Below are 13,848 nucleotides of genomic sequence, written 5' to 3' on the forward strand. Positions count from 1 at the left end.
GCCCAGACCATAGAAGGAAAACATCATCACCAAATCATTTGTAATAAAAAATACACCAGTGAAACTCATTGTTAATAAAAACCCTATTATTTTCCCATTGTGCCATAACAGCATTAGCATAGCTGTTGGCACATGAGGTACCCATCTCAACCCCTGACCTCTGTAGGTAATACTTATTATAAAAAATAAATACATTGTTGTCTAACACCAATTCAATAAAGAAACATATTATGACAACCTTCTCTGTTTTAAAATTTAAAATCAAGTATTATCAATAAGAAATTAGTTTGTTAGCGCAATCCCTATATCAATGGAAATCACAGTTAATAATGACCTAACATTCAGTGTTACTAACAACACATCACTTAGATCACATAAATTCCAAACACACTCAGACAATGATGACAGGAACTTTTTGGTATCTTTCAATACTGTCAAGATAGTATCCAAGAAAGGTCTAATCATTTTCTCAATGTAAATAGAGAATATCCCAGTCAGCCATCTTCTGCCCAAAACTATAGGTCTCATCTGTGGATTTGTTGAGTGTTTGTGTATTTTTGGAAGGCCATATAAAACTGGGACAAGTGGAGCATCCACCTTTGCATAATTGTAAAAATCTTTGGTAATACACTGACTGATATAACAATCATGTAAGCCATTCTACATCCTTGAAATAAGGGTTCTCAATTTGTCATGTGTGATCTCAATACAAGTACAGGTGTCAGACAACAGATCATGCATACTAACAAGATAATGATCCATGTCCATAAACACAATGGATCCACCTTTATCTACAGGAGATATGGTTAAATTGTCCATATTCTGTAGTTTGGTGAGAGCTAACAGCTGACTGAAAGCACACATTTGTTTTTTTACATTTGTTTCATTTTCTTTTATTTTGTTTGCTATTTTATTAAAGTTGTTAAGTCTCACCTGAGCTCTGCGTTCTTGTTTTTCATCAGTATACCAAGTATAGTGACAGAACATTGAGTTCGTCCATGTAGTACATGGTGTTTAGGCCTTGTATCCTTTTAGTTAGGTATATTTGTGGGTGTTCCAGTTGTTGCATGTGACTGGACAGATACATGCCAAAGGAGGATTTATATACAACAAATGGCCTATTGAGGGCTGAGTAAGGGAGAGCAATAACATCCCTAGATCTAGACACAATCCATTTGTTTATAAGCTGTGCAGTAAACAAGGACTTTCTTACAACAATAGACACATGTTGGTCAAAAGTTAGGTCACTGTCTACATATGTTCCCAAATCCTATACAGCTGGGTCAAATGTTATTGGCGTACTGTCAATGTGGTAGCTCCCTGGAGTAGATGACTTCCCAAAGGATACAATAATGCTATTTTTGGCATTTAGTTTCAAACCATGATTTTGACAACAGTTATTTATTTGAGGCAAAGCTTCCTGCAGGATCGTTGAGTCATTTGGTGATTCAATTACTGCTTATACCTTACAGTCATCTTCAAACAGTCAGCCAGAGCCCTTTCGCATTGGCTTTTATTTCAGAAAAGTAGATGCCAAACAGGAGAAGTCCCAGCACAGAACCCCAGGGGACTCCACTAGTCACTGGTCTCTTTGTAGAGGTAACTTCCCCTTTTTTTCATTATCTGTGAGCCAGTTGGCAATCTAGCAGGTGGCAAAGGGGTTTATTCCCATTTTTTTAACTTTTCTGCTATGCCTCATTGGGGGATTGTGACAAAAGCTTTGGCCAGGTCAAGGTGTACAGTGTGTACCATTCTGCTTTCATCCATTCAGTGTTTGGAGTTTTCCTTTATCCTGATTGGTTAATTCCATGATAAGTCTTTTCATGGCTTTGCATATGAGGCTGTCCAGTTTTATGGGTTTGTAATTGCCTTGGTCTGTGGATGGTCCTCCCTTATGTGGGGGAATGATTGTACTTGTCCTCTATTGCCACAAAACTTGTATGGAGGCTGAGATTGAACAGTGTTAGGGATGTAACTTAACTCCTGCTTCCTGCTATTTTAGATGCATCCAAGGATTTTGTCAGGCCCCATCCTTGCAGTTTTTTTAGCTTTTGATAGTACTTTTAGGACTTGGTCTTGTGTGATTTTTCGAGGTGAGCCAGTTTCAGGTATATCATGAAGGATAAACTGAAGAGAGAGAAGGGTAAAGTTAGTGCTAACTTTATTTGCCAGTAGGTCTACTATACCTTCAGCTTCAGTGTAGGTAACAGTGGCGGCTGGTGACTTCAAATCACAGGGGGGCTGCAGGAGACAGCTGAATGGGAGGGGCCAATGAGAAGGGGCGTGGTCGACTAGAAAGGGGAGGAGCTATGCTCAAAACCACAAAAACTAACTTGAATTAAATACGCTGCCCTGGGTGGCAAACCATCATTATGAAAGTCCAATCAAGACAAAAATAAGTGTAGAAGAATAAAAATATTTCAATGCATTGGCTGCATGACAGCTTACTTAATATCTAGATGGAAACAAAAGGTTGTGATGCATGAAAAAATAAATTACTTTTTAAATACATTACTGGAATGCCAGTCAAAATCAAGTATAAGAAAAAACAGAAGCACTCAACTCAAACCCCTTCTCCTTGCACTGCAGTTCTAATTATAATATATTCAGCTTTATTAAAGTACCAAGTAACATGCTGAAAGTAGAAATCTCTGTGATGCCCCCACTTGTAAAAATGTTTCTTATCCAAAAAAGACCTGCTGCCTGACAACATGTTTCATGGGGAAAACATGATCAAAGTAAAAAATGAAAAGCAAACAAGAAACAAGCTCAAGATACACTGCTTAAAGGATTACTGTGCAGGTTATGGACCACACATGATTGGCATTTTGTTTAGTTTACGGGTAAAGTCTGTAGAGATGACTGGAAGTCTCCAACAAATGTAATGAGCTTTTTAAAATAATGGAATCCTGTCCTTTAATACCCAAGGCTTATACATTATCTAGTCAAGTATTCTCTGCATGGCAACAACAGAAAGGCTTTCAATGTTGGCAATTCTTTAACAGTATGCTTATTAAAGCTTACTTGCATCTTACGATCTCAGACAAGCTTACCTTATGGTCATTAAAGCATTGCTACTTAAACACAGAGTAACAAGCACTTTGACTAATAAGCATAAATCTGAGTAATAAGCATAAATCAACAGTACAAAAATATGACAGAAACCAGACCATTCTGCAAAATCAAGGACAGATGAAAAGCCACTGTAGTACTTGTGTCTACCTTGGGGGGGCACTGCATAACTACTCCTTGCCTTGCTTGGACACATCCAGAGTCACTACATGGGGGAGTGGGGTGCAACAAGTATGTCACAATTTGAAATGTCTCTGGCTGACTGTGATGGCCCTGACACATTTGTCATACCTCTCAACCTCAAGAGCAAGAAATCTGGACAAAGCCATACACAGAAATGGGACAAAGGCCCAAAAATAAGGACAATTTTTAAATATTGCTCTAATAAACTTAGAAAGATAATAGAATAGGTCTTGCATTAGTATGAATTTTCTGAAGGGTATAAAATCTGAAGGGTATAAAATCTGAAACTCAAATGTCTGTCATTTTCTAACTTCAGTCTTTAGTGATTTGTCACTAATTTGTCAAAAAACACAATTTAGAACAGTAATACTCTGACATGCTGTTCTGTTTGTTTGAGGTAAAATGACAATTGAAGAATAAAAGACAAAACACTATATTAGCTTTTATTTAAAAGGTCTGAAAGTTCATTTCAAATACTTGCAGTATGCTTTGCAAGACTGCAATACTTGAAAAAAAGGTAAAATGCTTGTGATAAATACTCTTTTAAGATTGTTTAATTATTTATTTACTCCTGCTGACCAAGTTAGTTCCACTACACATGACCAGTGCTGAGGGAAGACTAAAGGTAGTAGTACTGATAATAACTTGAAGAAAGTTCATTAGTACACTGGTAAACATCCACTACTCCTTTTTGTAAGAATCATGGACCCCTTATATCCACATAAGGATGGCTCCTTAAAAGTGCTGTAGCACCTCATTCATGCTGTCCTGTATTGTCAGTACCAGAGACTTACTGCTTCTGTTGTGGGGATGGAGTTTGTAGGCTACAAATTGTCAATGTACATCCATTACTTACCGAGCTACTGACACAAGTGTTCATTTTTTGTACCAAAGCTACATAAGGGTGACCCATAGTTTCAGGATTAAGAAACACATATAAATGTACAAATATGTGTATAAAATACTGAAATTCCTGGACATACTATTATTATTATAATTAATAGTAGTATTAATATTATTATTATGGTCATTAGCACAGGACACAAGGGAATTTTTGTAACCCATGAATGACTTAGAGCTCTAGAACTTAATCTCATGTCTCCCAGGCCTACCTCTGGTCTAGTTATGTTATTTGTACAGTGAAATTCTGCATAAGAATAGCAAATAATTGTTAAATATGTGCTGAAGAAAGCTTTGAACCAAGAGGAAATTCTAGATATTATTTCATATTTGTTAAAATATATATTAAGAAAAATGTGCTTTGTTACAAAAGCATTCGTGCCATCACAATTATGGAACTCTATGCATTCGGTATAGGACATATTGATGGAGCCTTGACCTTTAGGTTTAGCTAAGAGTCAGGTTGTACAAGAACCAGCCTAAAGGTTGGTGTGGAACTGAGTGGCCATCCAGAAGGAGGGTGGCAGTCTGGCATATGGTGGAACTGCATCCTAGTGGAAGCCTGTTGGTGTTGCTGTAGCTTTAAAGGCCAGTGATGGGCATTTCAGTGTGCTGAACACTTTGGCTCAAATGCAGCTGGAATTGTATGTGTGCGTTTGTGTCTATAACTACAGGTTCCAGCTCTTGCTCTCAAGGTGAATTTCTTAACATCCATTTCTTGAGATCATAATGCGCTAGTCATGACTCAGGCCTAATATGTGTTTTTGTTGCTGCTATTATGTTGTGTGTTGTGTGCTATGTTGATCTGGAGTTTTACACACCAGACTGCCAATGAAAATAGATTACAACCAGCCAGACTACAATGGATCATAAACTGAAGAAATAAAAAAGAAATTAGATGTTGACGGTAACTATAAGAAAAAATATGAAGAGTATGTAAAGACAATGAGAAATTATGTCAGTCTTAACTGCTACTGCACAACACATTGATAACTATAATTTGAAGAACATAATTAAATAATATGTTCATGAACTGCTTCTGGTGAAACGTAGATATGTAGGTATATTCAACAAAAATTCACTTCAAAGAATTAATAAAGTACACATCAGAAAAAAATTGTTACTACTTGACCTTTAGAAATGACCCTAGTCATAAAGCTAGTGTAGATTATATAAAGTTCAAAAATGTTATCTTTCTTTTATCAGTTACTTCAGATCTATGCAAGTATTTTTTTTATCTTTTTATTAAGACTATTACATAATGGATCCACACCATCCAGTATTACAGCAATCATAATAGAATCATGCAGAATGGTGATATAAATCTAAGGTACTCTGTATAGATATAAACTTTTTTCATTCATGTCCACAGCAATGTCACACATACACTCACAGTGGCACACAAACGTAGTCTTCATCTAACATACAAGCACATGCTAGTTTCAGCCTTGTTAAGAAATGTTTCCTTTATTACTTTAATCTTCTGTAATGCCTATCTAAATCTGTCGGCTTCTTCTAATTTCATAACACTTCTCAGGTTACACTTTATCTTTATCTCCCTGATGCCACCGTTTAGCAGTGCTTATCAAAAAACAAGTAATGAAGTCCATCCAATGCACATCAGGCAGCCCCAAATTGCTTTTAGCTACAGGTGTATACAGCTCCCATAGGTAGTTACTACTCTAGAAGTCCAAAGCACTATTGAGGAGCCTAGACCAAATGTCCAGTTGTCCCTAAACAGTGTCTGGTTAAGCTTGACTGGGAATTTGTATCATCTAGGTAATACTGTCTTTGTACCCCACACTAGTACTGTCCCTTTGACTTTCCCACATACCTACCAAAACATCCTATAAAATCTTCCATCCTCAGTACCCCATTCTCCTGCAAGGAGTCCAGTTAGCCCAGTTTAGTCTCCACCCTAGTTCTGATTATACCCTGTTCAATTTTCTTTTCCCCCTCTCATCACATGGGGTAGTCCTGTTTTCAACTCCATCTTTGTTTTTGCATTCCTAACATAGTCCATTCTATAGGTCTTAACTGTCATATATTTTCTATGGTGCATGATTTATAGTGGCAGAACATAAACCTTTACAAACAGATGAGAAATGTATGAAGTGCATCACATTTGCTGCAAGCTGCAAAGTTAACAGTCATCAACATTAAAAAAAAAAAAAAAGCGCACACGTACACAGATAGCCGAGCATTTAATCATGGACAACAATGCCAATCAATTAGGTTTGGATTTGGTCATACCACTTCATGGTATAAGAGAAAGGAGATAGACTGATAAAATAAAACATAAGACTCAAAGAAGATATACATGTGTAACACAACAAATCCCAAGATTGTGGAGTAAGTCACCATTAAAAGTCAAACAATCCAAAAATGAACTACTTTTAAAAGCAGACTAGATGGCTATATGGAAAATAATAGATTTCAACATGGAATACAGGAATCTGCAGGACTGAATGTCAGATAGGACCATGTGCAGATATGGTACAACAGTTACGCAACTATGTCAGTTTTAACAAAAGTCAGCACTGAATGAAAGAATGAATGAATCATCTGTACTGTTTGTGGCCTCTTTTATGTATATTTTTTCTTCTGCCCATTGACCCTTGAGCCTCCCGAGTTGCACACAGGATCTGATTCTTTCATGGTAGAGATCATTGCACTTTTAGATCTGCCAGAAAGTCTTGGGCAGGGGGCTGTCATCCAAGCAGATGTTAGATTCTCCTTCTTTTCTCACCTGCTTCCTGGCCATCACAGCATTTATACTTTTAGCCTTAGCCTCACCATCTGGTGATGACCTGCCCATCTGCATAACCACTGGTGCAACCTGTAGTCCCCAATATTTCCACATATGCATTATTTTGCACGAGAGACAGGGTGTTACCCTTATTGGCTTTGGCAGTCCAAGGTCACTCCTTTGCTAGCTACTGCTGCTTTTGGTATTATGTGCAAGTCCATCACATTACATCAGAGTGGCAGATACAGTCAGTTGGGAGCCACCAACCTCCATCTGGGGGTAGGTGCTGCCTGTCCTCCCCTACCAGCCTCTCAGTCGCTAGACTGCTAGTTGAACTCCAGCAATCTGGTTTTATTCTTCTTTGTTACCAGGACTGTCGTGTTTGTAACTGTTTGATGTTTACTGTTTCTAAATGGAGCTCAAGTTGCATTCAGAGATTAGCAGCTGAATCAGAAATATATATATGTACAGACAGGTCATTGGCTAAAAGCCAACCCCAGTTACCTGAAAACCCCAGGCCCAAAATTATTAATTCTGATAATAGGGTGTTTGGATAATCAGTTTAGAGGGTTTCTGATAACATGTTAACAGTGTTCAGGGATACATATAACTTACCCTTAGCTTACCCTTCCAATCCTACTTACTTGGTATACTTCTGGTCTTCTGCACCGTCACTGTTCTTCTTCTTCTAACTTCTTTCTTCTTCTACTACTTTTCTTTCTTCAGTTCTTCTTCTTTCTTCAGTAAAATATAGGCCTCCCAAAAAAAAAAAAAAATAATAAAAATAAAAAAAATAAACATCCAATGGCATTAATTTAAATCCTTCTGTGTGACTGCCTCAGTCACGATCGAATTAATCCACAACTGACTTACTGACTGTTTGACTCTCGCTCTTTTCCCAGCACAAAGCCCGGGAAGAGAGCGACAACCAATCAGCAGCATTTAGGCTTTAACCCAGCAGGCACGTCATGACTGACGTGCCTGCGGACGTCGCAGTCCGAGCCCCTTCCAAGTCTATGCGGTTTAGAACTGCTGCCACATAGACTTCTGGGCATCACAGTGATGCCTTAATTGCTCCTCTGGGCTGCAATGTAAACAAAAAAAAACGCTGTTTACAACCGCGGTTAAGGTGCGCAATGCGCATGCGCGTACTTTCGAGTCGCGGACTCGAAATTTAAACTACAAAAAAAAAAGATTTATTTTTTTTTTACATTAAATTAAACATATACACACTACCAAAAACAACTGAGGGGGCTGCAGTCCGGCAGTCCGATGCCACGAGCCGCCCTAGTAGGTAACATAATTCTCAATCAGGTCAGCACAGTGCTGCATTGTTCTTTTAAGATTATGACTATAACTTAAAAATGCCTTGTGATTGCCTTTGGGTTTTATTAAGTTTTATGTTGTTTTTTTTATTTGCATGACAAGGGCTCTAACATTCTGGAAAATAGTCTTGTATTTTACTTACTTGATAAGACTGGCAATTTGTGATCTTCTTATATTTGATCACTTTCTTTTGTCAGTCTTCAAAATGTTTGAATAAGTGAAGCTTAAGACAGCTGAGTGACACCACACACACACACACACACACACACACACACACACACACACACACACACACACACACACACACACACACACACACATATATGGGATATGGTTTGCCTGCCATTGTGTGGATATGTCTGAAGATTCAAGTAAGTTCTGAGTTTTGGGTAGGGGTTTGAGTGTATGTGAGTATGTTGGGAAGTTTTAGGTGTAGGTTAGGGTAGGTAGGTAAGGGTGTGAGTGTGTAACTTTTGAGAGTGGTGGTGTTTGTAAGTATGTGATGTGTGTTTGTGCAAGGGAAATATAGAGTATGTAGTGGTGGATTTAGTGTCTTTGTCTTTTTAGTGCAACCTTGGAGTTAGTATATATATAATATATATATATATATATATATATATATATATATATATATATATATATATAATATATATATATATATATATATATATATATATATATATATATATATATAAGTAGCAGGGGTGACGGTGGGGGCGCAGTCCTGCATATGGGGGGGGGGTGCAGAGGAGCTTGCCACCCTGCTTATATGTAGGTTAGGTGTGTGTATTTGTGTTCTTGCATATATGTGTGTTTTATTGGTTTGTTGTAGTGTGGGGAGGAAGGTGTGTGTATGTTTGTTTGTGTGGTGGAGGCTTTATTTTAAAGTCACGATTTTGAATTTCATGCTTTTGGGGTTTCAGTATTGTGACTGCTCGGCTTTATAGTCTTGGGATACTGAAATTCGAGATTATAAAGTGAATCCATGTGTAGATATATACACCTATGCAGTACGGCAGAAGGGAGGTGCATGGTACAAATAAAACACCTTGCCTGTGGGGGTTGGAAGGTGTGAACCTGAAGTAAAAACTCATCCAAGTCCCTTTTTATATACTTCCTGTTAACACCCATAGCTTTTTATGGCATCCAGAAGATAAACAGTAGAAAACAAAAACTTTTTGTATTCTTTACATACAAGTGTGTGCTTATATAAGGCTTTTTTCATGTCTTTAGTTTTTTGGAGCATACAGATGCTCTTTAATACATTTTTCCAAGCATCTTGTAGACATCCCTATGTAAAAACATTCACAGCTTAAACAGAGACTAATATATACTATTCCACTAGTCTTACAGTTATATACCCCTGATATAACTAGCATTCTATCTAAATGTTTTAAATTCACTGCACACCTACACACTGAACAGCCTCCACATTTATGCATACCTTTATGTCTATCAGATATTTCACCTATGGATGTAATTTTGCTACTATCATTCTGCAGTAACCTTTTAATGTTATTATTATTCTTATAAACAGACTTTGGATAGTCATCTATCACATTTATCAAGTCAAGGTCCCCCTCCAATATTTTCCACTTTTTCTTAATTATAGAACAAATCTCTTTACTGTCAATGGTTATATCTACACAGCAGATTGTGGTGTTATCTATCATCTCGTTACCTTTTTCACCTTTTGTTTGTAATGGCTGAACTAGAATTGGTTGAAATCAGTACCTCTCTTGTTTTTCATCTCATCAGCTGTCTTTAACAAAATATCCTTTCCATACCGTATTTGTGTGAACATAGCTATTAATAATTCTATTTCTTCTTCAAACCTGATGTCACTGGCTGTCATCCTTGAGGCCCTAATGAATTGTCCTCTCAGTATGTCCCTCTCTGTATGCTAGGGATGATTACTATCGAAATGGAGGTAATTATTCCAAAACGTATCTTTTCTATATGTTTCACTTTAAAATCTGTGTTCTATTTCATTCCAAATAACACGTATATCTAATAAATTCGCAGCTGACCCTTTATCTCCCATAGTAAATCTCAAAAAGTCAGACTTCTCATTAAGAGTATGTAATAAGGTGTCAGCATCTTTAGCATTCCCTTCTATGATGAAAAACAAATCATCTACAAATCTGCCATAAAATACAGCTTTATAAGTATTTAAAAGGGGGCTAATATAAGATGTTCCCACCAGCCTAAAATAATGTTAGCAAAAGCTGGTGCAGCAGCCGACCCCATCACTACCCCATCTTAATTGTTTGTAGATTTTGTTGTTAAACAAGAAAAAGTTATTTTTCAACATAATATCTAACAGACTATAATACAAATAGATATCATCATTAGAAAACTCTTCTATTTTAAATAAATAGTTTCTAACATATTCCACCCCTGTTTCTTGGGGTGTGCTCCTGAACAAAGAGCAAATATCAACAGTGAAAATAAATTTATTTTTAGTATCAAAAATGCCACGTTTCATTAAATTTTCTAAACTTGTTTTTAAAATCCCAGGCGTTTGTAATATACGACTGTAGCTTTTGAACAATTGGGTTTAATATCTTATCTAAAAACAGGGAAATCCCTTCCATAATGTAATTAGGGGCTGAAATTATTGGCCAAAAAGGTGGGTCAGTGGAATTCTTGTGAATCTTGGGTATTCCAAACAGGGAACCCAACACTAGATTATTAACTTTCATGAAATTATACAAATCTAAATCAGTATAACCCTCCATCAGATATTCGTATAACATGGTATATATTTGATTGTAACTAACTTGTACATCCTGTGCCATTACAAATATTCTTCTAGTTTTCTATTCTAGAGCAAGAACCAAAATATTTTAAGGAGGAGAACACAAAAACACAATAGAACAGAAGGAAACATTATGGCAGTTCAAACTGGGGGCTGATAAACTACCAGGAATAAATGATTCTATTAATACTAAATATTTTTAAAAGAAAGAGGACTGAAAGTTTACAATTAGGTTTATATAAAATGTTTTTATAGAAGCTATATGTTTTAATAGTGTTGGATGTCTGATTTTACGTGTCTATATTACAGTGTCGAAAGACATGTTCATTGAATATGTCTTAATCAACACAGTAATATTGACTTGACTAAAACCCAAATGACGAGTCAGGGAATTTTTTCCCAAGGGGAAAAAATCACTCAGCCATCATCTGGGATTTGGCCTTTTCCACACTGTAGTGCAATCTCACAGTTGGTATATTTTAGTTAGGGGGGTGTGGGGGGCTGTGGGTGTGTGTGTGTGTGTGTGTGTGTGTGTGTGTGTGTGGGGTGAACCCCCCACCTTCTAGGGTTTGAAAGTGTGTTTTTTTTTCTGTACAGCTGAGTGAGCCATTTGGATTTTAGACAAGTCAATATTACTGTGTCGATTAAGACGTGTTCAGTGAATTTTAAGAAAGTTTTTTATTTAAGTGAATCTAATTGATTAAATAACTGTTAGTATGTTTTTATTGGCACACTTATAAGGGAACAAAATTGATGTGAAGTTTGTTCTGAAGAAGTCTGATTTTGACAAAACCAAAGAGCAAAGATTTATCAAGCTAATCCATTTGTCTCAAGTTTTTTGCCAGCCTTGGTGGACATCTGAGATACTCTTAAGTTGTTAAAATGTTCCATAATTTTCCTTTTCTATCTTGGTTTTCAGTTTCTTCTCATTTCCCCCATTTGCTTCCATCATTACTGCCTTGGTTGAACTGAGTTTCATCTTATGTGCCTTCCAGTCTCTTGTCAAATTTTAAAGTTTGTCTTCAAGGTCTAATTGCAGTGCCACATTGTTTATATATATATATATTGCATTTTTGTTTACCTGACCTCTCCAACCTATTTTCTGATATAAGCGATCACCATTACAAAGAAGTATCAGCTCAGAGCTGAACACTGATGCATACTCTCTCCCACTAGACTCCGCTTAATGTGTCCAGACACTGTTTATACTACTGCAACTGGGTTTTTGTACATATTCTGCACTAATTCTACCAATGTTCATAGGACCTTGAACCATTACAGGACTGCCTCAAATCAGCTTTATTGTGGCCTAGACACAAACTTTTTCCAAGTCTAGGACTCACTGCAAACATAAGGCCAGTTTTATCGCAACTCAATCTGAATCAGCACTGTTCATCTCCCATCATACCTTGTATTATTCTGGTTGTTTGTCATCAATCTGCCTGTCCGGCATGCAGTGTGATAAGAGTTTGACAACTCCGCACTTCCCACTATTGTGACTATCCACTATGTTCATGTACACTGGTGCTAGAGTGTTTATTCGCCAGTCAACTGAGATTGATGCTTTCCATACTATGAGTTGCATCCTCATGAACCATTTCTCTAATAATGCAACCAATATCTTGATAATTTCTGCCATTATTTCATTTGATCCTGCCACGTTGCTTGACTTCATTTTCCTTAACTGTCATCATACTTCTTCAGGAGTGGCTTCTCCTTAGCTGATAACTGATAATCCTTATTTAAACACTAATGAAACGTTGAGGTATACAGGGAAGAACAGAACCTCAACAACAGAGAGGCTAAATTAATGGAAGAAATAAAGAAAGATTGAAAGGAGTAATGTAGGAGTGAAGAACCATTGAAATGTTCTGGAAAAGAAAAGAATGAGGAGACTGAGGTGACTGTAGGAGTTGAAGTAACCCCTGAATATGAAGATGCAGAAGTTAGATGTTCAACTGAAGAGTGAATAGAGATATAAAAACATGGCTTAGAAAGTCTACGAAAAAGGAAAATAAAGGAAAATGAATGTACATGAGTTAACAGTAATGAGAAAAAGAAATATGTGCAGTAGGGATGAAAGGGTAAAGTATGTAAAGTATGCAGAAGAAGGAAAATAAATACAGCAAAAATGACTTTATGGTGAATATTGAAAAAAGGCTGAATATACAGAAAGAAGGTTATAACGTAGCACCCTGAAAGGGTAGAAATGTAAATCTTGAATAGAATTTAAATAAAATCAAACAGATGACAATAATTGCTACAACATCAAGAGGAAGTGCGTAATATTGTAGGAAGGGAAGTGAGGATGACAGTCTTTTTTAATGAGGAAGAGGAAGAATGTAACACATGATGCAGGAAGAAATACCAAGAGTCTGCACCAGATAAGGATGTTGGAGGTGAGTGATTTTGAAAATAGACCCTGATATTAAATGTCTGATAGATGAAGATAATTATGCCATGCTTTTGAAAACTTCATAATCTAGTATTAAGAAATATTCTAGAAAGTATGGACATTAAAGCTATAGGAAGTAAGGAAAACATAATGGGATAGGTGATGGAATTTGTCTCTAAGAATCTCTTTAACTATGTATGGATATAAAGTAAAGCATTTAAACTGAAAGGTCAGGCAGTGTCACTTATGGATCTACAAGGTAATAGGGGAACAGGCTTACTGAAGATAAGTAGAATAGAAGAAGATCTGTTTTTTTTTTCTTGTTAGTATACCAATAATGGAGAATGAAACTCCTTTAGATATAGAAAAGCATTGTGTATGTTATGAGTGGTTATGGAAAAAATAATAAAATATATCAAATGGATAAACTGAGCCAGATGATACAGACAAGTTGATATGTGA

This window comes from Protopterus annectens, chromosome 10.part0 (assembly GCF_019279795.1).
Source record: "Protopterus annectens isolate FY-2018-M chromosome 10.part0, PAN1.0, whole genome shotgun sequence".
Taxonomy (NCBI): domain Eukaryota; kingdom Metazoa; phylum Chordata; order Ceratodontiformes; family Protopteridae; genus Protopterus; species Protopterus annectens.